Source organism: Podarcis melisellensis, assembly GCF_964234715.1.
Source record: "Podarcis melisellensis genome assembly, chromosome: 6".
NCBI classification, from domain to species: Eukaryota; Metazoa; Chordata; class Lepidosauria; order Squamata; family Lacertidae; genus Podarcis; species Podarcis melisellensis.
In genome coordinates, this window is record NC_138538.1 from 20,149,153 (window position 1) to 20,173,399 (window position 24,247).

The 24,247-nt window shown below is 44.2% G+C and overlaps 1 protein-coding gene across 1 annotated transcript in view; it reads left to right on the top strand.

Moving 5' to 3' along the window:
* The window catches only part of PREX1 (phosphatidylinositol-3,4,5-trisphosphate dependent Rac exchange factor 1), a 213,386-nt gene that overhangs the window by 68,660 nt on the left and 120,479 nt on the right, over positions 1-24,247 (top strand). The window lies entirely within an intron of this gene.

Genomic DNA, 24,247 nt, shown 5'->3' on the forward strand with positions numbered 1-24,247 from the left:
TATGGGGAAGTGTAGTTCCAGTGATTGAAGTGCTCCTCCTGGCCTCTCTTGACAATCTTAGGACTTGCCCTCGGGCACATCCCTCACTAGCCCTGATCTGCACCCTCCTCAGGTACTTTTGTCTGGCTGAAATGTGTCCAGCCCAGCCTCTTTACCTGCCTGAATGGGGTAAAGGTAAAGGACCCCTGGACGGTTAAGTCCAGTCAAAGGCGACTATGGGGTTGTGACACTCATCTCGCTTTCAGACCGAGGCAGCCAGCATTTGTCCACAGACAGCTTTCTGGGTCATGTGGTCAGCATAACTAAACCGCTTCTAGTGCAACAGAACACAGTGATGGAAACCAGAGCGCATGGAAACGTTGTTTACCTTCCCACCCATTTATCTACTTTCACTGGTGTGCTTTTGAACTGCTAGGTTGGCAGGAGCTGGGACAGAGCAACGGGAGCTCACCCTGTTGCGGGGATTCGAACCACCAACCTTCTGATCGGCAAGCCCAAGAGGCTCAGTGGTTTAAACCACAGCGCCACCCGCACCCCCCCCCCCCGAATGAAGTATGGGGAGACAGAGAGAGGCATGCAAGAAAGGCATCCAGCTTTTGCATGGCTAGAATGTCACCATCCATTTTATGCCTCTGGGCCTCCCAGTCTCTGGCACATAGGCTCAGAGATTGCCCACAAAGAAGGTCCTCCACCTTTGATATATGTGAACAGATACCTGGCTAGCTGCTGTGCCTGAAATCTGCTGGAACTTATTTATCCCAAAAAATTATACACCACTTGATTGTAATAAAACCTCTAAGTAAAACCTCTAATACTTTAACCAATAGGCTCATTGAGAGTCCTCTAGAGAGGAACATTGTCATGGGGAGACTTTCCAAAGGAGGTCAGGAAGCCACAGCCAAACAGAGCAGGTAATGCAGCTTAGGCTTTGGTCTTGCCTGTCACAAGGCATAGAATGAAATACGTGAGCTATAAAATGAGCTCTACTCTAATTGTCCAGCCTTGGTCCTGCTTCATGCTCACTTTGGGAGGTGGGAGGGGAACCAGCTGGTGGAGAAGGGTCCCTCGAGTGCTGCAATGCGATGCCAGATGTGCATGCAGCAAGCAGGGGTCGGGGATAGCATCTTTTTGCTCGTTTGTTGCAGCTTCAAAGCATTGTTTGTTTCTGCCCTGTTTCCTCTCTGCTTTGGGATGCCAATTTCCGGTGTCTGGTTTGTGGTCACTCAGTGGTAGATAACGGCAAGCTTTTGTTTGCATATTTGTGGCGTGGTATCTGTTCTGCAGAGCAAAGGCCTGAGCAAGTCTTGCTTTCCGAGATTCCCCCACCCTTTCCCTAATCTTCTGCTTGCTTCTGTTTGGCAGGGCTTCCTTCAATGCAGTGCACCTATTCAACTGAGCCTATATCATTTGTATCACTGTAGCTTATCCTAGATCAGGGGTCAGCAACCTAAGGCCCATGGGCCAGAAGTGGCCCGCGGAGGTCGTTTGACCGGCCCCCGAGCTGCCCCCGAACTGAGCCACCTGCTTGCGCTCTGTGCTAAACCGATGCAGCGTGGCATGGGGACTTGCTTCTGTGGCGCCGGAAATTGCATCTGCACATGCCGAAAATCACAGGTGCCCGTGCTCACGCACTCGCACAATCCGGCCCACGGAGAGATCTCTGTGGGACTGATCCTGCCCAGGCAAGATAAACCTTGCTGACCCCTGCCCTAGATAACTGTTGAGCTCTTCACAGGCAGGATAAATAAGCAGAGAGTTGAAATACAACCCCCATGAAATTAGGAAGGTGCTAGCAATTTGTTATTTTAAGCACCTCCTTAAGTCTTTTTAAAACTATTATTCAGCCAGGCTTTTTAAGCTTGGCATTTTTTTGTTATTGTTTATGCTGCTTTTACTGTTAGATTTAATGCACTTTCACCATCTTAACCTTGTATTCTATTTCTTTTTTTTTTTTTTTACACTGCCATGATGTTTCTGAATGGTAGATGGCTTTCTTTAAATAAAGTATACCAAACCAACTAGGGTTTGAGTGTATGTGTCCTCCTGAACAAGGGGCTCCAGCAGCCAGCCTTTAGTGTGTTGTCTCTTGCACAAGAGCTCTGACTGACCAGGCTAGGTTCCATAGGTCAGTGAGGTCCTGCCCTGTTTGACAAATAGAGGGTGCGGACTTAACTGCATGGTCTCCAAGTGTGAAGGTGATCCATAGCTTTAGACTTGTAGTTAATTTACAGTAGCTAAGCTCTTCTAAGAACACGTTTAATCTTTGTTGTAATACCTTCTCTGGTAAGGCACCATTGCTAATCTATATGACAAAAGAAGGTGCTAATTGAAAAAGAAGGTCACACAAACAAAGGGTAAGTGGCTAGGGATTAATGCTATACTTGGAAAAATACTCATCAAGTGTGGAATTCTTTCGGGACTTGCACCTTCCTGTTGCAACAAAGTCTGAGGTAAATTCAACATTTGACCCTCCCAGGTGCCCTGGTGCCCTGAGTAGTGTCGGATGACCTAGTGGAAGGAGATCAGCTGACCTTCCAAAACAACAGGGATGTCATACCCTATAACATCCTTTCTTCTAGGCTAGTGTGGCAGCCTCAGTGTCTAGCCTTCCCTTCGTTTATCTGTCCAATCTAGCATCTGACCACCAGCCTGTTCATGACCAAACCTCCTGCCTCCATGATCATTGACTTACCTGTGTCACACCTGGATGTTGTGGCAACCAGTTGCAAGCTGGCATGATGGTAGGGGAGCCTGATGGGACCAGGTGTCCTGAAAGTGCTACACAGGCTGCCAGTGAGCTACTGGGCCCATGTTCAAGGTGTTAGTACTAGCATATAAAGCCCTTAAAGCGTTTAAATATTGAAAGGAGCACCTTCCCCAATATTAACCATCTCTGACCCTGTGATCGGCAGGTGAGGCCTTGTTGGTTGTGCTGCAGCGGAAGACTGCCTGATTGGCATTGCTTTGTGACAATGCCTTTTAAGTGGCAGTTCCTCACTTGTGGAATGCCCTCCCTTGTGGAGTTTGTCTGTCTCCTCTGTTGTTGACTTTGAGGAGGAATTTTAAAACATTCCTGTAAACCCAGTCTTTTCATGGCAGAAAGATGCAGTTCTTGCCAACCATCAAATCGTTGTTTCTATTCTTAATTAGATTGCTTTTAAAAATGTAGTATTGATGTGTTTGCCACCCTAGGCTCTTTCAGGAGGAAGGGTGGTATATAAATTGAATAAGTAGTAGTAGTAGTAGTAGTAGTAGTAGTAGTAGTAGTAGTAAAAATGAATGAATGGGTATTGAAGTAAAGGAAAGATATGGAGAAGAGAACTTCCAGTTTCTCAGCTAAAATGATCAGTGATGACTCAGGTAGCTTTTAGAGGCAAACAGTTCTTCTGTGTCCACCTTAGTCACTCAGGAGATGACAATGGGAAAGTGGATGTAGACATTTCTCCACAGTTCCTGTCCTTGGCTGGCCCTTTGCGCTGCAGATAAAGTTTTGGTTTTGATCCGAGAGTGCAAATAATTGGTAGATTGACTTGCAGTAGTTGCTCACTGATGGCAGATTTCACAAATCCGTGAGATAGCCAGTACGTTTCCAGTTTAATTGTGGGAAGTGATATTAAACCAATCTACACACTGCTCTCTGAACCTCATAGACCAGGGATGAGGAATATGTGACGATCTGGATGCAGTTGGACTCTAGCTCACATCAGCACCAGCCAGCTTAGCCAATATCCTCCTCCTTTTTATACCATAAGACTGGGTAAAAGGAATATTTAGTATGCAAAGTGTATTATATCAGAAATAATTAGGACTCCTACACCACAGTTAGAATTCAAACATTAGGATTTCCCAGTAATTACACTGATTTTTAAAAAAAGATAAATTGTCTTCTACAGACTGGAATAGATCAAACTTAAAGAACAGAAACACAAAAGCTTTTATTCAACAGAAAGCCATGTGCATTTGACCTCAAGTATTGGTGGATAGGGAATATAAAATTCCCCAAAGAATTCCACACTTGCTAAGCATTTTTCTAATTATGGCATCAATCCCCAGCCACTTACTACTTGAATGGTCTTCCCTTTCAGTTAGCACTTTTTTTTGGCCTATGGACTAGCAACTGTGCCTTGCAGGAAATGTATTATAGTCAGATGGCTTTCCTAGAAAAAGTAGTGAAAATGTGTTCTTAGAATAACTTAGATAGCTGCTGTAAATTAACTAGAAGTCTAGTTCTAGCTGCAGCCGCACCTCCAGGAATTAATGCCCTGCGCTTAAATTAGTACCCTCTGTTCTGCAAATGGAGCAGAACCCCACTGACCATATGTCCTCCTTCTTTACAGTTAAGGGAGTGCAAGCCCTGCTAGAATTGGTTTCACTTGGAAGCTCCAGACCAGAGCTCTTGAGTGGAGCTGATTCCTGCAGAAAGTGGGGCTTGCAGTCGGCAGTAAGTTCAGCCCAGCTTTAAAATCGTTAAATCCTCCATGCAAACACACACACACCAACCTCTTTGAAAACACAATTACACTCAATTGATAGCTGGCCTCTATTGCAATTAGAAGCAGTTCATTGCTTCCATCTATTCTGGAATCTTAGCAGAACTGTGATGTGTTGAACCAAGCCAGCGGAAAAAGGAAAAAAGCTGATGTGTGTGAAGGGGGTCTTTGCGGAAGGGAGACCTTGTTTGGGTTTAAAATATGAACATTGCAAAACCTTTTTATAGAGGCTCTCTGATAGGATGCACTCTTTTTCTACAACTTTTTATCTCCCCCTCCTCTTCCAACTGCCTTGCAGTAAAGCATGGTAAGGAACGACTTCAGCAAATCAAGGCTGTTCAGGCACACAGGAAATAGGAAAAAGGGTTGATCATGATGAAAGGACTCCTCTTGGGCAGCTGTACCTGCAAAATGGAAAATAAGTCTGTGTCCTTTTGAAGGAAAGCATCTAGACCATTCCTGGCTCCAGGTCTTATCTAAACTGACCTGCCAGGATTTCCTGCAATAGCACAGGCAAAAGCAGTTCCAGGCTACCAATACTATGTTTATGTAAGAGTCATTCAGACAGCAGGGTAGTTTTCTCTTAATATTGTAGGATGGCTGTGCCATTTTAAAAAAATAAAAAATCACCTTACGTGTCACTTGAGCCTACTGGTTAGATCTTCACACTAGATGAATCGTATGCAATGCATTCCTCTCCCCCTGAAAACACACCGTGATTTTATTTTTTAAAGCCATCCTTCCTTTTGACTATATGAGTCAAAAGGAAGCTTAGAATAATTGTTTAAACAGGATTATCATAAAAATAATGACGCATTGCTTTTAAAGATCATGTAGCAAAAGGCAGCACAGAAAGCAGTTGCAATCAAATGCAGGCATACTTTGTTTTATCACACCGCAGATATTGCACCTTACGAGGATGCGGGTGCAGATGCAGGCAACCCAGCCCAGCCCCTTGCTGCCGCCACCCCTTTTCTAGCAATGGGAGAGGAGCTGGCTAGGTCTAAAGGCAGGTTTCCCCCCTCCTGGAGCCAGGAGGGCCTGGCTTAATAGACTGCAGCATACTGCAAACATAACTTTTATATGCACTGGGAAACAAAAATATTTGTGTGACTCACTTTATTTGCAGTATTCAATTTATTGCTGTGGTCTGGAACTGAACCCACAACATCTCCAAGGTATGCCTTTAAAATACTATTAAATCCTCCCTTCCTCCCTCTTCCCCTCCACCCCTAGGTGTCAGGACTCGGAAAGGGAGTTAATTTATTTTCTACTTTTGTTGCCTGCCTTTTCTGCAAGGAGCCCACGGTATGCAGTTCTACCGCTGTCTTCAGTTTATCCTCACAACCAGCCTCTTAGGCTGAGAGATAGTGACTGGCCCAAGGCCACCCAGTGAGTTTGTAACTGAGTGCAGGTGCATCCTAGCCTGGTACTCTGCCCACCACCACACACAGTTCCATAGATGGTGCACCACCACTGAGAAGGCCCCGATCCTGGCTGCCACTCAGCTTTCCTCAAAAGCAGCACCTAGAGCAAGGGCTCAGTTCAAAATCGTAACTGTGGGAAGGCTTGCATTGAAACAGGTTCTCTTTCAGATATAAGGATGAATGGCTTTTTATGACTTTATAGGTTAAAAATAGCACTTTGGATTGCACCTGGAGTGGGGGAAATATGGTACAGACAGCAGAGCACTGGCAAAATAGGTTCAGTTCTAGCTGGCTCTGTTAACATGCCATTTTTGCCATTTTTCTAAGCTAGCTGAAGTTTCCATTGCAAAAATATAACTTCTGTCTTATCGGCAATCATGTAGTAATGGCATTCTCTGAAATTAAGAATCAGTAAGCAGCGTTCTCTGAAAGAGATTAAAAATCTATAAATAGTTGGGACCTTTAATCAAAAGGAAGAGCAAAAGAGAGATAACTTTTCAAAGAGTTCCTTGATCCCTAGACATGTACCCACTGCCCTCCATCCAGCACAAATGCAGTTTTAAGGACTGTGCTTTGGGCTCTAGTTTTGCCTTCCCTCTGCTTCTTCTGCTGTGCTTTGGCCCTGTTTTCAATTCGAAAAAAGGAAGCGATTGGTAAGCTCCCTAACAACTAACTGTGAATACCCCTTTTCAACCTGAAGAGCTCATCTAGTGGTTGCAAAGGCAGCTACCCATTCCACTTGCATCTTCTCAAAACAGAGACACCCTGTTCTGGAATTGTGACCTATGTAGGTTCTGTGTGTGGGCTTGCTGCATGTGTGAGTCATCTAGCAAACAACTAGGATAGCTCAGTAGTAGAGCATGGGTTTGAGCCCCACATTGGGCAAAAGGGTCCTGCACTGCAGGCGATTAGACTAGATGACCCTCGTGGTCCTTTTACAACTCAAAAATTCTGTGATTCTATGAAATAATAATAATAATAATAATAATAATAATAATAATAATAATAATAATAATATACCCCACCCATCTGGCTGGGTTTCCCTGATTGCTCTGCTGAGTTGGGGAAGGGCAGTGGCTCAATGGTATAGAGTATCTGCTTTGCATGCAAAGGTTTCCAGGTTCAATTCCTGGCATCTCCAGGTATGGCTGCTGCCAGTCAGTGTGGACAGTAATGAACTAGATGGAGCAGTGGCCTGAGTCTGTACAAAGGAGCTTCCCAGGCCCCTGTGTGAAGTTCTTGTTCAAAGTATCAGAGAAGCAACTATATACTGCCCTCCCAATTCCTGGCACCCTTCCACAACACTGGTGTCATGGAATCGGTTTCCCTCGTAGTCCAGTGTCAGGTCTAACCTCTGCATATTCCTACACCTTCAAATGTGTTTCAGTCAGTTGAACAAATTAATTCAGGCATTACATTGAAAATGTCGGGACTTAATTGGAGCTGTCCACTGGGAAAGGTTCCACAGTGCTGACGGCTCAGGGGCAAACAAGCTTTATAGCATCATTCATCACTCCAAAATTCTGCTCGCTACAGAATCATTAATATATTCGGTCCAGACGGGGGACCTGTGAAATTGCTCCAACTTGGATTACTTCTGCTTCTGAATTACAAATTAGCTCAGACCAAGTTGTTAGTTTTCTTTTAGAGGAATCTTATTTGATTAATCGTGTGAATATTAATTAATGAGCTGATCAGTTAAAGAAATACAAATAACCCTAAGGGACAATGAATGCTTCTGTTTTTAGATGATGGAAACATATTATTTTTTATTAGTACATTTATATCCCATAGTTCTTCCAAGGAGTTTAAGCTTCTCCCCCTCTCCCCCCCCCCATTTTATTATCACAACAATCTAGTAAGGTAAGTTAAGGGTGACTGTCTCAAGGCCACCTAGTAAACTTCATGGCTGAGCAGGAATTTTAACCTCCTAGGCCCTCTAGCTGCTACCACAGACTGCCTTTCAGTAAGCAGCATCTTGGGACCAAAGTATATGCAACATTAATTGTGTCATTTGCTGTTTTGCAAATGTTTTTAAAATAACAATAGTAGGCCCTGGGGTGGGGTAGGGTGAGGTGGGGATCTGGGTTGGGAAAACAGCAGGCTTTCCTGGCCCACTGTAGTCCTGACAAAAATTGCCCTCCTGAAGGTGCTGTGAGTCCCAGGGTAAATAAAACCTCTTACTTACACCAATGGGAACATCCGTCCTGGGGTGTTGTTTTCATTGGGAGGGTGGTGGGGAGGAAGGAAGAGGTTAACTCCACTCTCCCAGTACACTGTGGTTTCGATCCTCATTCCCTCCAATGCCTGCTACTGTACTTCCCATTTTGAAAACAGTCAAGAACTTCAACAGGACCGTTAGGGTTTATAGCCTCAAATATGGCAAATAGCAGCACACTAAAATTCCAAGTCATTAAATAACTATAAAATAACAGTTAAAAAAGGACTTTAAAAGATAGCAGCAGGAGATAGAACTTTTGGTTAAAAAAATGGCACAATAGTATCAACCAAATGTAAGCTGGAACAACAACAACACCGACACCTATAAAGCTCTCCTAACAGCCAAGAACACCACCACCACCTTTAAAGCTTTTCTGCCAAGAATGTATGGGTCATGTGTATTTCCTGGGAAGAGTATTCCAGAAATGTGGAGTCACCACACAAAAGGCCCTGTTTATGGTACTCACCTGACAGCTATGCACTAGAGAGCAGGCATCAGATGCTGACCTTGGACAGTTCCATAAGGGTGCACGCAGCCCCACAAGTGATAATGTATAGAGCACATAGGGCAAAAGATTGCTGTGTTGGTTGGACCAGATGGCCATAGTGGTCCTTTCCAACTCTACAATTCTATTCTGCCAGTTTCTACAGCAGGGTGGCACAACTTTTCATTCTGAGTGTGAGTTCTCGACACAGAACCTGCAGGCTGCACTCTGCCTTGTCACATGGGGCGGGGAGCAAGGCAAAAATTAGATGAGTTCCCCATCCCTGGCCCCTGTGCTGGGGAAGTGAGTTGTCAGGGCTTAGGAAGGAGGCTTGAGGCTTTGGCAGGGTCCTAGAGCCCGGCTTTGGGAAGGCAGTGCATGGGTTGGCAGGGGTTTCAAATGTCCACGTGGTCCTTAGGCTGCATGTTGGACCACCCTGGGTAGTCATGTAGTGTTTGGCATGTCCCCAAGAGTGTGAGAAAGGAGTGTAATGCCTCTTTGAAGTTGGCATCACAAACATGTCAGTCATGCTTTTGCATTCTTTAACCAGATACAATTAGAATCCCTTCCTCCAAATCTGCTGGTTAATCAATCAAATGCCGTATGATTAGATCAAAGTATTTTTTTAACTTGGTTTCATATGACGTAATCTGACTGTGCAGTCCTGAAACTTGTTGATGCCCTGAATGCAACATTATTATTATTATTACTATTATTATTATTATTATTATTATTATTATTATTATTATTATTATTTTATTTTCATTACGAAACCATTTATTTAGCTGGCTATGGCTGAAAGCTTAGTTTGATGTAGGGAATTCTGAGAGGGGTTTGGTGGCTATACCACGCATCCCTGGCAATCCCAGAGTGTTGCTTTTATTAAATTCAGGGGCATTTTTCCACTCTAAATATTTAATTACAAATAAAAGCACCGCTGTGTGTGAATTTGCTGTGGCTGGCACTCGGCTGAGCTCACAGCTGCGATTAGGAGGCTTGCAAAGGCTACATTCAATCCAGTGTGCAAATTGGGGAGTGAAGTGTTAAATCAGCTATTTGCCTTGGCCTGGGAAGCTCTGGTGGGAGATCTGGGGCTGGCAAGACTATCTGGAGTTTCTTTGAGGCTGGGAGGCCAGGGGAAGAAAGGGTAGCTCACGGGGAATGTACTGTGGGCACTCTGGGCGGCATTTGGGAGAAAATTGGGGGAAGCTGATAGCTGGAGAGGTAGTCTGAATTCTAGGAGCGTCAGCATCAAAGGGGACTCCTTGTGTTCATTTCTTGGCCAGAAAGGAGGTGCTACTTGTCAGGAGCTAATGGAAGGACAGCCAGAAGGAACACAGAATAGAAAGCTAAATGAATAGGCAGCTTAACACAGCAAGTCAGCTCAGTGGCACATTATTAGACTGCACAGTTAATGTGCTTTTTGCAGAAGGGGCTGTTCTGTACGCTGAAGTTGGAGAAGTGGGATAATAGCCCTACCTTTTTAAAATCCGTGGCTGTCAAGTAGCCCGTTTTCATGGCAAAAGATTTCGGTTTCTACAGACCTAAAAACAGAGAGGCCCTGAACAGCTGCTATGCTTACTGTTCAGAAGAGTGCCGTAGGTTTGGCAGAGCAGAAAAGTTGTCATACCTTTACAGTGGGAAGGGAAAGGAGTACTTGACTGTGCATTCCAGTCAAGGCCTAATAACTTTTTGTAAACATAGCTATATTGACTCAGAATAATAATTCCAAAATCCTTATTAGGGCAATATGTTTATTTGGCAAACCAAAATGTGACAAAATGGTGTGTCTTTGAGTTCCCCAGAATTGGAGAAGTGCCTAAAATGGGTGTTGGTATCTTTCTTACCCAGTTACCTATTGTAGCTTTAGAAGAACTGCTCAACCAGATTGAGTCTCTCTAATCTTCAAGGCTTCTAGTACAGTGGTACCTCAGGTTACATACGCTTCAGGTTACATACACTTCAGGTTACAGACTCCACTAACCCAGAAATAGTGCTTCAGGTTAAGAACTTTGCTTCAGGATGAAAACAGAAATCATGCTCCGGTGGCGCAGTGGCAGCAGGAGGCCCCATTAGCTAAAGTGGTGCTTCAGGTTAAAAACAGTTTCAGGTTAAGTACAGACCTCCGGAACGAATTAAGTACTTAACCTGAGGTACCACTGTATCATTCTACTAGAATGCAGGCAGAACTTCCATGATTGCATGTTCCCAGACGCAGAGAAGATTCTCTCGATATAGAAAATTGGCATTTCAGTGACAAGGCTAGATATGATCCTTCCACCCCTTCTAGTTTTAATTGTGGAAATCGTTTTTTTTGCATGGAGGATTATTCAGTCATGTGAGTTCCAACTTGCAGTCTGAAGTTCTACAGCCTCAACTCAGGTTTAACATTATGAAGTAGAATCTCACTCCAGTTTTTCGCCTTATGTTTATTTTGTGATGCGGAGTAATGAGAGCCAGTGTGGTGTAGTGGTTAAGAGCGGTAGTCTCGTAATCTGGTGAACCGGGTTCACATCTCCGCTCCTCCACATGCAGCTGCTGGGTGACCTTGGACTAGTCACACTTCTTTGAAGTCTCTCAGCCTCACTCACCTCACAGAATGTTTGTTGTGGGGGAGGAAGGGAAAGGAGAATGTTAGCCGCTTTGAGACTCTTTCGGGTAGTGATAAAGCGGGATATCAAATCCAAACTCCTCTTCTTCTTCTTCTTTTCCACATTCATGCATCTGTTGCAATTGCATGGGTGAAGTGCCTGGCATCAGATAACCATTGCTCAGTGATATAGCACCTGCTTTGCATGCAGAAAGTCTCAAGTTCAATCCCCACCATCTCCAGGTGGGGCTGGAAGAGACCTGGAGAGCCACTGCCTGTCCGTGTAGATAGTCGATGGACCAATGATCTGACTCAGGAATAAGGCAGCTTCCTGTTTCCCTATGAGTACAATTGCGGTTGCATTTACTGCAGTGGTGTGAAGCATGTGCTGATTCAAAGGAAGCACCGAAGAAGCGCTGGTGTATTCTGAATCAGTAATTTGCGCATGCATCCCATAGGGTGTATGAGACTTGGATTCCAGACTGGCTCCAGTGAATCACAAAGCCTGTGAAGTCACAAAAGGACCGCTGGGCTCCCTGCCAAGACATCAGAGTAAGCAACCAACAGGAGTTCCCAGAATGAGGCCAAATCTATGGGAATGCTGGAGAGGGTAGATTCTTGATTAGCATTTCATTGTAATGTACACTAGCGGGCTTCTTTCCTCTTCAACTTCCTCTTCATGTTTTAAAAAAGAATGGCCTGATTCTTTTCCCTGACCCAGAGGAAACTGGCATTTGAGGCTGCATGTGATACGATTGTGTTTTTGCAAGAGCAGGCACACGGGGAAGAAATGAAGAGAGGGAGGATAGCTTTGCTTTAATCCCTTGAAACAAAAACAGTGGAGGGTACCGGGAAATGATTTAAACGATTTAAACAAGGAGGAGCAATGTGGAAGCGAGAGCTAAGCTGTGCATTTGTTTAGTGACCCTTTTCCACCAAAATTGCAATGGTTGCCCCAGCCAGTCATTGGCTTCCTACAGTCCATTTAGACTCAGAGGATCTATGGCAGTTGACTTTGATCCTCTTCTCACCTTCTGGTTGTACTAGGGTTTCTGAATGGTACTTAGCTACCATTGTCACCAGCCAAAGATAGCAAAGCCAAGGGACTTGAAGCCTGCCATTCATGTGCCTTGCAAATTCCTGTCACCCAGAATTGTCTGGCCATTGAACCAGGCATTAATTTGAAACTCAAAAATGCTTGTTTTTTGAAATTTCAGTAGCATACTGTATTCTTGTCAAGCACAACAGGCTGTTAGTAAGATTTTTGAAGATGTTTTCTCACTTGCTATTTGCTGCCTTGGTCTCCTTTGGGGGGAAGGGTGGGATATAAATATAATAGATAAATAAATAAAGTACCTGGAAAAAGTAAAAGGGCTGTAGCTCAGTGGCAGAGCATCCCGGGTTCAGTGTCCAGGAAGGGCTGGGAGAGACTGTTGTCTGCAATCCTGGTGAGTCCCTGATGGTCTTGCTCAGTCGAGGGACTGTAGATCTCGGAGTTTATACCAAGGAGCAGGTAGAATTGTCTTTACTCTGAGGACCTGAGCTATGATGCACAACAGCACAGTCAGACTGAATTGAGCCCCAAAGACGCTGAAGATGCCCTTCCTTATCTCCCAGGAGCTCAAGGGAGCTCCTGAGACGTAGGTTAGGGTGAGGTGAGTGGAGAGACAGGCCCAGGATCAGCCAGTAAGCTTGAAGGATGAGCAGAAATTGGAAGAGGAATCTCCTCAGTTCTGGACTGGCATTGTAGTCATTACATCACCCTGGCTAAGAGCAAAGATGTAGGCTGTAGGATCCTGACTAGGCCTAGGACTTATTCCAGCTTCAAAAGCTTGAGGCTGCTGAACAGACTGTTGGGTTGGGGGGTGCTTGGGTTTTTTTGGGGGGGTGGTTGTTGCTGTTGTTGGTTTTTGGTCATTTTAGATCTTGTGATTTACGTGGAAATGGTTCAGCTTGGTTGTGTATTTTTTACAAAATGTTTAATCTATTGTTTGTGACTACTTTTGTCATGTTGCAGTTATGTATCTTCCCACCCCCACCCCCCGGGTGTTGTAAGCTGCCTTGAGCATTGCTTGAACTGTGGAAAAGCAACATACAAATAAAATTATGTATTTCTGTCTGTCTGGTTGTGTTGAAAATCCCTGAGTGTTAGTTTTTGTGCACCAAGGCTGTACCGGGTGGTGAATGTTTCTATCTACTGTTTATATATATACAACAAGAAAAGCTCCTTTCCCAACGCAAGGAAATATATATATATATTACCAGTGAATGAAGAGGTTCATATAATAGCTTCTTTTGCACAGTAGCCTGGATTTTGATTGCTTTCCCATTTACACTTAATGGGTCGATCTTTTAGCTTTCAGACACTCATACATAAACTGATTGCTGTTGTCTGCCAGTTTTCTGAGGTGGAAGAATCCACAGCAGGGCGATCTCAGTATGCATTTGGATAGCAGCCAAATGAACCATATTAAGGATACATTATCTAATAGAGAGAGGGGGAAAGGAATGTATCAGGTTCTAGATTTTCTCCCTTCAACCAGATAGGGGATGCTCCATAATCCCAGCATTGAGAAAATAAATCTTTGTGTCCACATTAAGAAAGTTCTCTGCTCCTTTGTGGCATATCTTTGGGAGAAGAAATGGCTAAGGAGTAAACCCTACACAGATCTGGAGTGGAATCCCTAAGATGGTTGGATGGTGCTTTGTACACCGCGTACCGGCCACTCTCGCCTCTAAGCTCCATAAAAAGGATGGCACCATTGAGAATACCCTGAGGCCAGCTTGGTTAAAATCAGATGCTGGTATTTGGAGCAAGGCTGGCTTTGGAGACTTTAGTGCATGTGAGGTTCATAAAGGAGGGAATTTACAGGAGTTGAAAGACTTCTCAGCTAAAGGAGCTCTGCCTTGCCTCCATTCTGAAGATGTGCTACCCAGCCATTGAGTTACCACTCCAGTGGTCCAGGTCACATAGCACAGTGAATGAATTACTGTGAATGTACCTTCATGGACTTTTTGTTTCCTTCCTACTAGTGCACAGAGGCAACAATCCATGATGCCCTGCCTTAATGCTACATCTGTAGCGGGGATTATGGTGGATTTTTTGTTCCAACAAACCACAGTCACTAAGCCAAGAACAAACGAAACCACCCTATGTGAAGCATTGATGCCGAAGCCCCATTGAAATGTATGGGATGTGCATTAGAGCAGGTCCCATTCATTTCAGCGGTGCTTGCCCAAGAGAACTAAACTTGTGGGATTGTGTTCTAAGTCAATATTTTGCTGAACAAAAGATGGTGGGCAAGCCCCTATCTGAATGTTGATAATAAATCTTGGTGGAATATATTGGTTTCCACTTAATATTGTGTGTGTGTGTGTCTGTCCGTCCGTCCGTCCATCCATCTGTCCTCTGCTTCTGCCATCAAATTCTTAGTAATCTAGCATTTCATTTCCTTTTCAGAGGGTGGATCAGCTCTTTATAAAGATAAGCCACTATAGCTGTTCTTTGAAAGTAATATAATGCACAGGAAGCAAGGAGAGGAAAGGGTTCTCATTCTGTTTCCTGTCATAAATTACCCAGCCTTTTGCAACCTGGTGCCCTCCAGATGTTGTTGAACTCCAACTCCCATAAGCCCCAGCCAGCATGGCCAGGAGTGAAGGGTGATGGGAGTTGTAGTCTAACAATATCTGGAGGGTACCAAGTTGCAAGAAGCTGGGTAATTGAGTCCATGTTGAACATATTTACAATCCTAAACATAATTTACTTGGAAGCAAGCCTGTTTTTCCCCACAGGAACCTTGCAGATAGATTGGTTTATATAGAAATGCTTTTTAGCAGGTGTCTAAAACAGTAGAACAAGGGTGCCTGCCTAACGTTTATGTAGTATATTGTAAAATATATACTAATAATAATATCATACCAACACAGGACACTAAAAAAACAAATCAGGGCAGACATTGCTAGACTGCAGTTATGAAAGTGAAGTAATTTTGAACTAGTCTAGTGCCTTAACACTTCTCCCTTGAAGGGTACTGGAGATCACCCCCCACCCCAAGCACTGGCTTCCTCAGATGCAAATCTATGCTGGATTGCTAATTAATTTCTTGTATCCATGAACATCTTCTTCCTCTGAGACCTGGGAGGATGTTCATTAACCCTTTCCCGGTTGAAACAGGGGCAGAATGAGCCTTAGAACAAACAGGGTCTTTATCCGTACCTCAATCCTGTCTTACTGTATAAAAATATCATATGCCATTGCTTGGGTGGGAATTTGCAGTTAACAGCAAGCAGGGGTGTTTGGCTGCAAATACTACTCCATACCTGATGAAAATGCTCCCAGTACCTTGGTTTGGTTCACCTAGATTTCAAAAGTACATTTGGTATGCATGATTCACAGATACATGGCTGCTCCCTGCAGCAAGTTAGCTGATTGTAGGTTATGTCCAGGTCAGTGGACCATTTAAGTGCTCCCTCTCCCCCCTCCCCACCCCCTGCTCTGCATTGACCTTGATGACAGGACCTAGACAACAAAGGATGACTTTGCTGAAGACCTGAAAAGCAATGCACTTAGCATTGACTGTGAATAAACAAAGTCAGGGTTGCTTCAGATTAATCTTTCCTAATTAACTCTGTTAAGAGCAATGTTGAATTCTCTGATGATGATGTACGAAGGACCTGTAGGCCCCAGTTATGTTCAGCTGTGGGCAGTGCTGAAATTCAACGGTTTCGTTTTTGTAAGTTGCTTTAGGTCCCTGTTTGTGAAAAAAGTTAATAAGAATAAGAATACAGTAAGAATAAATTTATGGTGGAGGAATGACATGAGTCCTTCCTGTCCACAACATAGACTCCAGTATGAGCTTTGTCCTTCCTCTATATGATATCCTGATTACACTGAGGTATATAAATTATTATTATTATTATTATTATTATTATTGTTGCTGTTGTTGTTGTTGTTTAGTCGTTTAGTTGTGTCCGACTCTTCATGACCCCATGGACCAGAGCACACCACGCACTCCTGTCTTCCACTGCCTCCCGCAGTTTGGTCAAACTCATCATCATTATTATTATTATAATTATTTCAGGAAGGTTTTAATGTTTGGTGTTTTATTATGTTTTTATATTTTGCTGGAAGCTTCCTGGAGTGGCCGGAGAAACCCAACTAGATGGGCAGAGCATAACAACAACAACAACAACTTGGGGCTAGGGAAACTCATATATACAAATAGTGAACTCAAGTGCACCCAAATGGCCGAATGGAGACTGAGCATGCTCGGTGACCACAGCATGTTTGTTGGGGAAGGGGATGGAAAACTGAGAGGTAGGGGGACTGGGATGTTTGGAAAGAAGGCATGGGAGCCAACGACAATGGTACAAGACCATTCCACATTGCAAGATTTTGTTGCAAGTCCTTCTTATGTCCACCTATTAGAAAGTCCCTATGTTTCCATATCCTGCCTGGATGATGGGATATGGCAGCTGGATTCAGAAGGGTTTAGCTATCTACTGAATACTTTCAGTCACTGTCGAGACCACCCAATGGAAAGGAGGGGTAGATTCTGTTTGGATCCTCTGGGGTTCTTCCCTCTGTGCTAGTCAGAGAACTGCCAATTTCGCTGCCATGTGCGGCTTTCATTGTGATGTAACTGATGTTATGAAAGGGAGTGATGGCCCAATAGCTGGCAAACGCTGAAGAAGATTGACGTTTGAAAACAGCAGGAACCATCTGTGTCTGGCAGTCTCCTTAGTCTGTAAATTCACAGTTTTTATTTTATTTTAAACCCATTGTTTGATCTTGGCTGCTTTAGATTTCTTCTGTGGAGAGTAAAACAGGGCTGGTGGTATGGGTGGAAGCCTGCCATCAGTTATGTGCTGGCAAATCCCTCTGGCTTCATTGCCGCTTGCGCATTAGAGTTTCTAGGTGCAGGATTCTAGCCTTTCAGGAGAGGAGAGAAGGACCAGAATGGGGGGAGTGGGAGTCCTTTGTAGTTCCTGTGTGAACTGGCACCCCGCCGGAAAAGTTTCAAAGCAAAGTCTCAAAGCTTGTTGATGAGCACAAAACACTGTTGTGGTGCTATGCTGTCTGTTTATTGTATGGTGATGAAAGCCCAGTTAATATGTAGAGGGGAAAGCAGGTTTAATACCTAAATAATATGCTACTCTACCAAGCTAATCCTATGCAAAGGGGATTGCAAGCTTTTTTAGATATGTGTGCGTGTGGTTGCAGGTGGGGGGAGCTCACCTTATTCGAACCTGCTAATACATTGCAATATGTGCAAATTTGAAATTATATTGTAGCTCAGCTACTTAAAGCAAGAAGGAAACTTTGTCCTGGAGGATTAAATCAAAGCTTTTCTGTAAGCAGGCTAAATTTCAGTTCTAATGCAATACACAGGGGAGTGGAGTAGTATTTCTCAAGTGTTTTGAATTTGCTTCAACTTACATACTTTTTTTAGTTCTGTGTATGTTCCGTCATCTATTTTCTTGGTAGATGAGTGTGTATGGATATGGCTTTTCTTTGGGCCAATGCCTTGAGCAGAATGGTGGCCCCTTTCAGTGATCCCAGCAATGAGGAGATGGTGATAGTGTTCATTCTAAAACAAGTCTTTTCAGACTCTTGCACAATGCCACAAGATCTGCGTATTGGAATCTTACCACCCCAAATTTCATTTGACATATGAATTCATTAAGTAGCTTAGGTTCAGCACAAGCACACACACAATGTGGAAATGATCAGATTGGCCTACCTTATAAGGGTATTGTATTTATTTTTATGATTTATTTATTGATTAAAGTATTCTGGGGCACTCAAGATAAGAAACAGTTCCAAGATGGCTTACAGTACATTCTATTATAATTCATAGCCATGCTAATAATAGTAAGGTAGCCCTGGATGGTTAAGTCTAGTCAAAGGTGACTATGGGGTGAGGTGCTCATCTCACTTTTCAGGCCAGCATTTGTCCACAGACAGCTTTCCTGGTCATGTGGCCAGCATGACTAAACCACTTCTGGCACAACGGAACACCATGATGGAAGCCAGAGTGCACGAAAACACTGTTTACCTTCCCACAGCACTGGTGTGCTTTCGAACTGCTAGGTTGACAGAGCAACGGGCGCTCATCTCATCGTGCAGATTCGAACCACCAACCTTCTGATCAGCAAGCCCAAGAACTTTAGCGGTTTAGATCAGTATTAGAATTAGTATTAATACTATTATTATCAACATGCTTATTCTTATAAGTATTAATAGTATTATTTTTGTTTTTGTTGTTATATTCTCATATTATAAAATATTATATTCATTCTATATTAAAACTATTATAATAGCATTATAAAATCAGGAAGAACTTTCGGACAGTAAGAGCTGTTTGACAGTGGAACAGACTCCCACGAGAAGTGGTGGATTCTCCTTCACTGGAAGTTTTAAAGCAAAGGTTGGATGGCCATCTGTCATGCAGTGGTGTCGCAAGGTGGGGGTGGAGGTAGCGGTGCGCCCCGGGTTCCATGTCTGGGGGGGTGACAAGAAGGCACCCTGTGCAGTGCTTGCCCTGACACCCCGGCCCGGGTGCGGCAGCACGAGCAGCCATTGCGCAGCTGCATGTGGCAGATCCTCCGTTCGTGGTTGCAGCCGTGAGCAGAGGATCCCGCCAACATCTGTACAGCGTTTGAGCAGCGCTGGCGGCAAACTGCTACGTACAACGCATGCGCGGTGTCGCACGCATGTGTTGTGCGTAGCAAGGCTGCACATGTACTGTACATAGTGGTTTGCCGCCGGCGCCCACGAACACCGTATGGACGGCAGTGGGATGCCTCCGCTGCTGCTACAGCCGCAAGCAGAGGATCCTGCTACCGTCCATACGGCTCTCTGGTGGCGCTGGCGGCAACCCGCTACATACAATGCATTCGGGGTCGCATGCATGCGCTGTACATAGCGGTTTGCCATCGGCGCCGCTGGAGCGCCGTATGGATGGCAGTGGGATCCCTCCGCTGCTGACAGGAGCTGCTTTTCAGCGAGCCAGGGAGGGTTGGATGGGAGCCAGAGGCCCTAAAATGGACTCTGCCAATGGAGTTGGCAGTGGAGATAGCTCTGCCACCGAATCCCCCCTCTCCACCATCATTGATAGGGTTGCTTTGGAAATCAGGGGCAGGTAAATACCTTCATCTTAGCACAGCTAAAAAGCTTTTGAACAACTTCAAAATCATAATGACTGCTGTGATGCTTGTGAAAAGCCTTAAATGCTTAGGAAATTTTAGATTCCTACTAAGTATTCTTGGTTTTTTTGCTATGGTACTTAAATTGACGACACTTTGCCAAGCATTGGAAAAGCTCTTTCAGTGTTTGCTTTCATTTCTCATTCAGTTATTTCTTATTTTCTCTCTGCCCTGCCCCAAAAGGCCATTACTCAAGATTTGCAGTAGTATTTTTCTTGTGCACTGCTACATATTTGACTACGTATTTTAAAAGCGCATTGCCGTGTCTCATACTGATTCCAGTACTTTCTCTCATTTGTCTCACTTTCACTCTAGTGTGCGATATTTGCTTTTTCTTTTGAGGAGCACTGTTTTATTTTATTTATTTTGGCAAGATCCTGCCCTTATTCTCTGTGTTTCACTGGTGATGTAGTTTGAAGTGCAAGAATGGTGCTCCAGAAGATAGATCCCGCTGCATTCATTTTTTTTTTTTAAATTGCAGAAAAGTTGATTATTATGTTTTACGAAACATCGTGTTCTTGACAGCCATGTATTATGCCGGCTGCCCTTAGTCCCCGGATTTTTTGAAGACTCGTCTGAGACTTCTCAGGCATTTACACCTTGTGTAAACATGCATGGCATGGGAGAGAGTTAGCTCTGTGTCAGTTGGGAGGCTGGCCGTATTTCGGAGCAAGTTGTAATGCACGAGTAAATATTATATTATTACAGGAGTCAGTCAGGTTTTTAAGAAAAACAAACCTCCTTGTTTGCCTTGCAACTGGGGCATACACACAAAAGTGGAGGTGTAGCCAATGTGGTCATGCCCTTCGGTATGCTGGCCGAGGCTGATGGGATATCTCCAGATTGAGTGAGTCTTATGTATACTTTCATAGTTAACATAAGAGGAAGACCTACTGTCTTAAGCTTAGAATCAGCCACTCACACCACCACTTTTATTAAGTAAGACTTGACTCCAGGCTTCAAGACATATCTCACCCAAGACAAAAAACTGAGATGCATCAGCCATAGTACAGTGGTACCTTGGTTTGCAAACAGTCTGGTTTGCATACGTTTTGGATTTCAAACACGTCAAACCCAGAAGTGCATGTCCCGGTTTGCAAACTTTTTTTTGGATTACAACCCATTTTTTTTGGATGACGAACAAATTTTTTTTGAGGCCCCATTGGCAAAAGCACGCCTTGGGTTACTACCTGTTTTGGTGTACAAACGGAACAGATTATAGTTGTAAACCAAGGTACCACTGTGCTGTAATGCGTTCCCCCCCAGTGGATGTGGTGGTGCAGGAAGAAGGCAGTGGAACACACAAATATCCATATCACAATGATTCACAGGACCTGAATTTATATATATTTATTTGACATCTCTCCCACCTTGCAATTCAGATGGATCCCGAAAGTGGCTTTCATTAGAAACCCATCAAAGACCATTGCATGGAGCTGTCCCCTGCCAATGAGTGCTGGTTGTGGTTGCGAGAGCAAAGGCGAGTTTGTCTAGGAACAGGAGTAAGAAACAATGGTTTGGTGCTTCTGTATAGGGACAGCTGCAGAGGAGAAATGCTTACATACTGTATTTTTCGCTCTCTAAGACGCACCAGACCATAAGATGCACCTAGTTTTTGGAGGAGGAAAACAAGAAAAAAAATATTCTGGATCTCAGAAGCCAGAACAACAAGAGGGATCGCTGCACAGAGAAAGCAGCAATCCCTCTTGCTGTTCTGGCTTCTGGGATAGCTGCGCAGGCTGCATTCACTCCATAAGACGCACACACATTTCCCCTTACTTTTTAGGAGGGAAAAAGTGAGTCTTATAGAGCAAAAAATACAGTAACTTGGCACCAGCCACCTGAATCCCCCCGCCCCCCTGTATTTTAAAACAATTCAAATGTAATGTGTGTGTAAAGCTTTTGAGTTCCGTGCTACTCTTCATCATGTCAAATGTAAAGGTAGCAAAATGTCAAGGGTATATATAGAAAGGACAACAGGATGCAAGAGGGAATATACCCACAGGACAGGTAATGTGAGCTCTTTGCAATCCATAAGCAAGTGCTCACGCCAAAACGCAAAAGGCTTAAATTTGATTTACTTGCTGCAAATAAAATTGCTTTTGCAATTGTTGGTTGCCTCAAAAACAACTGCACCCAAAACCTTTCCCGCATGGGAGTAAATAATCTCTTTTTGCCCACACACAATTCCTCTAGGGCCTGGTACAAGTTCTTTGTGTAGGAGTCAATTATACAAAGCAGTTAATGATGACAGACAGAAAAACCTGACACTCCTCCTGTTATGCCTGGATTATTTTAATTGATCCTAGCGGATTTTCTCCTTGATGGGTTTATCTGATTTCATTTTCACTTGCTATCTCTTATCTCCCTTCCCTACAGAGAGAAGAGGAGGGATGTAACATTTCATCTTCTTGGTTTTAGTCCCATAATCGCTACATGCTATTTAGGGTTTAATCTTGACATTGCAAACGAGCTTCTCGAATGTCACAGCTGGTCCACTGCCTTTGGCTATTGTTTGTTTGTTCATTATTAACTATCCAGAGCCTAGAAATCTGAAGGGAGACCTAAGCATGACCCGCCTTTTACTGTGTAACAGAAAACAAGAATAGAAGAAACTAATAACCAACACTAGATTTTAAGTAAAAATATCTAAAACTAATTCTCACTGAAATAGTTTGTCACTTAATGTTCTATCAGCTGCCAGTATTATTAATTTAGTAATGTAGTCGTTTCTGAGTATTCAAAGGGGGGGGGGGTTCACTGAGTATGAAAAAGTGTGTAAGTTGGTGTGAAAGGAAAATTAAGGGTAGGGGGAGAGAGGGAATTGACACAGTCCCTTAAAAACTTGTAATAAGCATCCTTTGTGGAGAAATAGGTTTACAACAACAACCACCACCACCCTTCTTTGCTTTTAGAAGGGGTTTATCTCAGTGGTGGGACGTGGGTGGCGCTGTGGGTTAAACCACAGAGCCTAGGACTTGCCGATCAGAAGGTCGGTGGTTTGAATCCCCGCAACAGGGTGAGCTCCCGTTGCTCGGTCCCTGCTCCTGCCAACCTAGCAGTTCAAAAGCACGTAAAAGTGCAAGTAGATAAATAGGTACCGCTCCGGCGGGAAGTTAAACGCCGTTTCTGAGTGCTGCTCTAGTTCACCAGAAGTGGCTTAGTCATGCTGGCCACATGACCCGGAAGCTGTACGCCAGCTCCCTCGGCCAATAAAGCAAGATGAGCGCTGCAACCCCAGAGTCGGCCACGACTGGACCTAATGGTCAGGGGTCCCTTTACCTTTTTATCTCAGTGGTAGAAGGACCAAAGTTTAATCCCGGGCATCTCCAGGTACGGCTGGGAGAGAACTCATCCTGAAAATCTGGAAAGCTGCTTCCAGTCAGTGTACTGAGTTAAATGGACCAATGGTCTGACTCCTTATAACACAGCACCTGGTATTCTTATGTATACACTGATATTTCAGGAGGAAGGTCAAGAAAAAGGGTTATTTTTTCTGCTCCAAACAATGCCATCCCCACTTCTCTATGGGGAAAGAAGTTAAGAGCCTGACTCAGACAGCCATCGGGGAGGAAATCTGCTGGGATCAATTAGAACAGTCCAGGTGTGAAAGGAAGGATCCAGGAGAGGCAGGTTTTTGTTGTCGTCATCGTTAGCAATTTTCTGTAATTGACGCCCACAAAAAGAACTTGACCCAGGCCTCGGAGGAACTACGAAACAAGCAAAGGAGAGTCCCGCCCCCCCTCCGTAATGTGGATGAATGACAAGGGAAGCCTGTTTCCTTCATGCTCCTCTGCTTGTGAGATTCATAGGAGCATCTGGCTGGCTGCTGCTTTTGAAAAACAGGATGCAGGACTGGATTGGACCATGGTCTAACCCAGCACTTACTGCAGTCATATGTTCAGAGTGTGTGGATGAACTCGTATTAAACAAAGGCACCATTGAAAGTGAAGTGTTTGCGGAGGAGAGACTACAATCAAGTGGCTGTTTATGGGTCACGGGTGTCACCTCTCTAACATCAGGGTAAAACCGGGCAACTGCTTCTTAGCTTCAGTGTGCCTCTATTTCAGGGATGTGCCTCCTCTTCCCCACTCTTGCTTTGTTCAGCCCTTTCGCCCTTCTTCCTTGACACACATCTCTTTACATGATGAGAGCCAGGCCTCTCGCTTGCCTAATCAAGTCAGAGCAGTTCCATGTCTAGAGGAAGAAATGGGAAACCTTGGAAAGAATAAACAAACAATTGTGTCCTTTGGTGTGCTGGTACTAGGTATCTAAGTAAAAAGAGACACGGGCGTTGCTTCTTGCCAGTCGGATCCCGAACAACTTTAAAGAAAAGCTTCCCATTAGTGAAGCAATGCATGTTTTGATAGTTTTGAGCATGTAACATGATCTGTCCTTTGTGGCAAGAAGCCTCATATTTGTCTCTTGATGGTTGGATGTTATTAAAAAACCCAAAAGATAGAAGCCATGGTTGCTGGTGCTCATTATGACAGGTACTTCAGGAATCGGGAAGTGGATTCAAAGCCAATGGCAAGTAAAGCTACCAATTTTGTCCCCATTATCCTCCCTGTTGACTTCTACAAGGGCAATGCTGAGAATAAGGGGAAGGAATTGACCGCCATATCAAACCCCTGGACTGGGCGTAAGCAGGGCTTTTTTCAGAACTCGCTGGAACTCGGTTCTGGCACTTTTCAGGTGGGCACCATTGCCATTCTAAGAGAACAAGGGTGAGTTCATGGTGAATTCTGGCACCTCTTTTTCTAGAAAAATAGCACTGGGTATAAGCAGGCAGGCAGGCAGGTTAGTGGGGGCTGGCTGAGGGCAGAC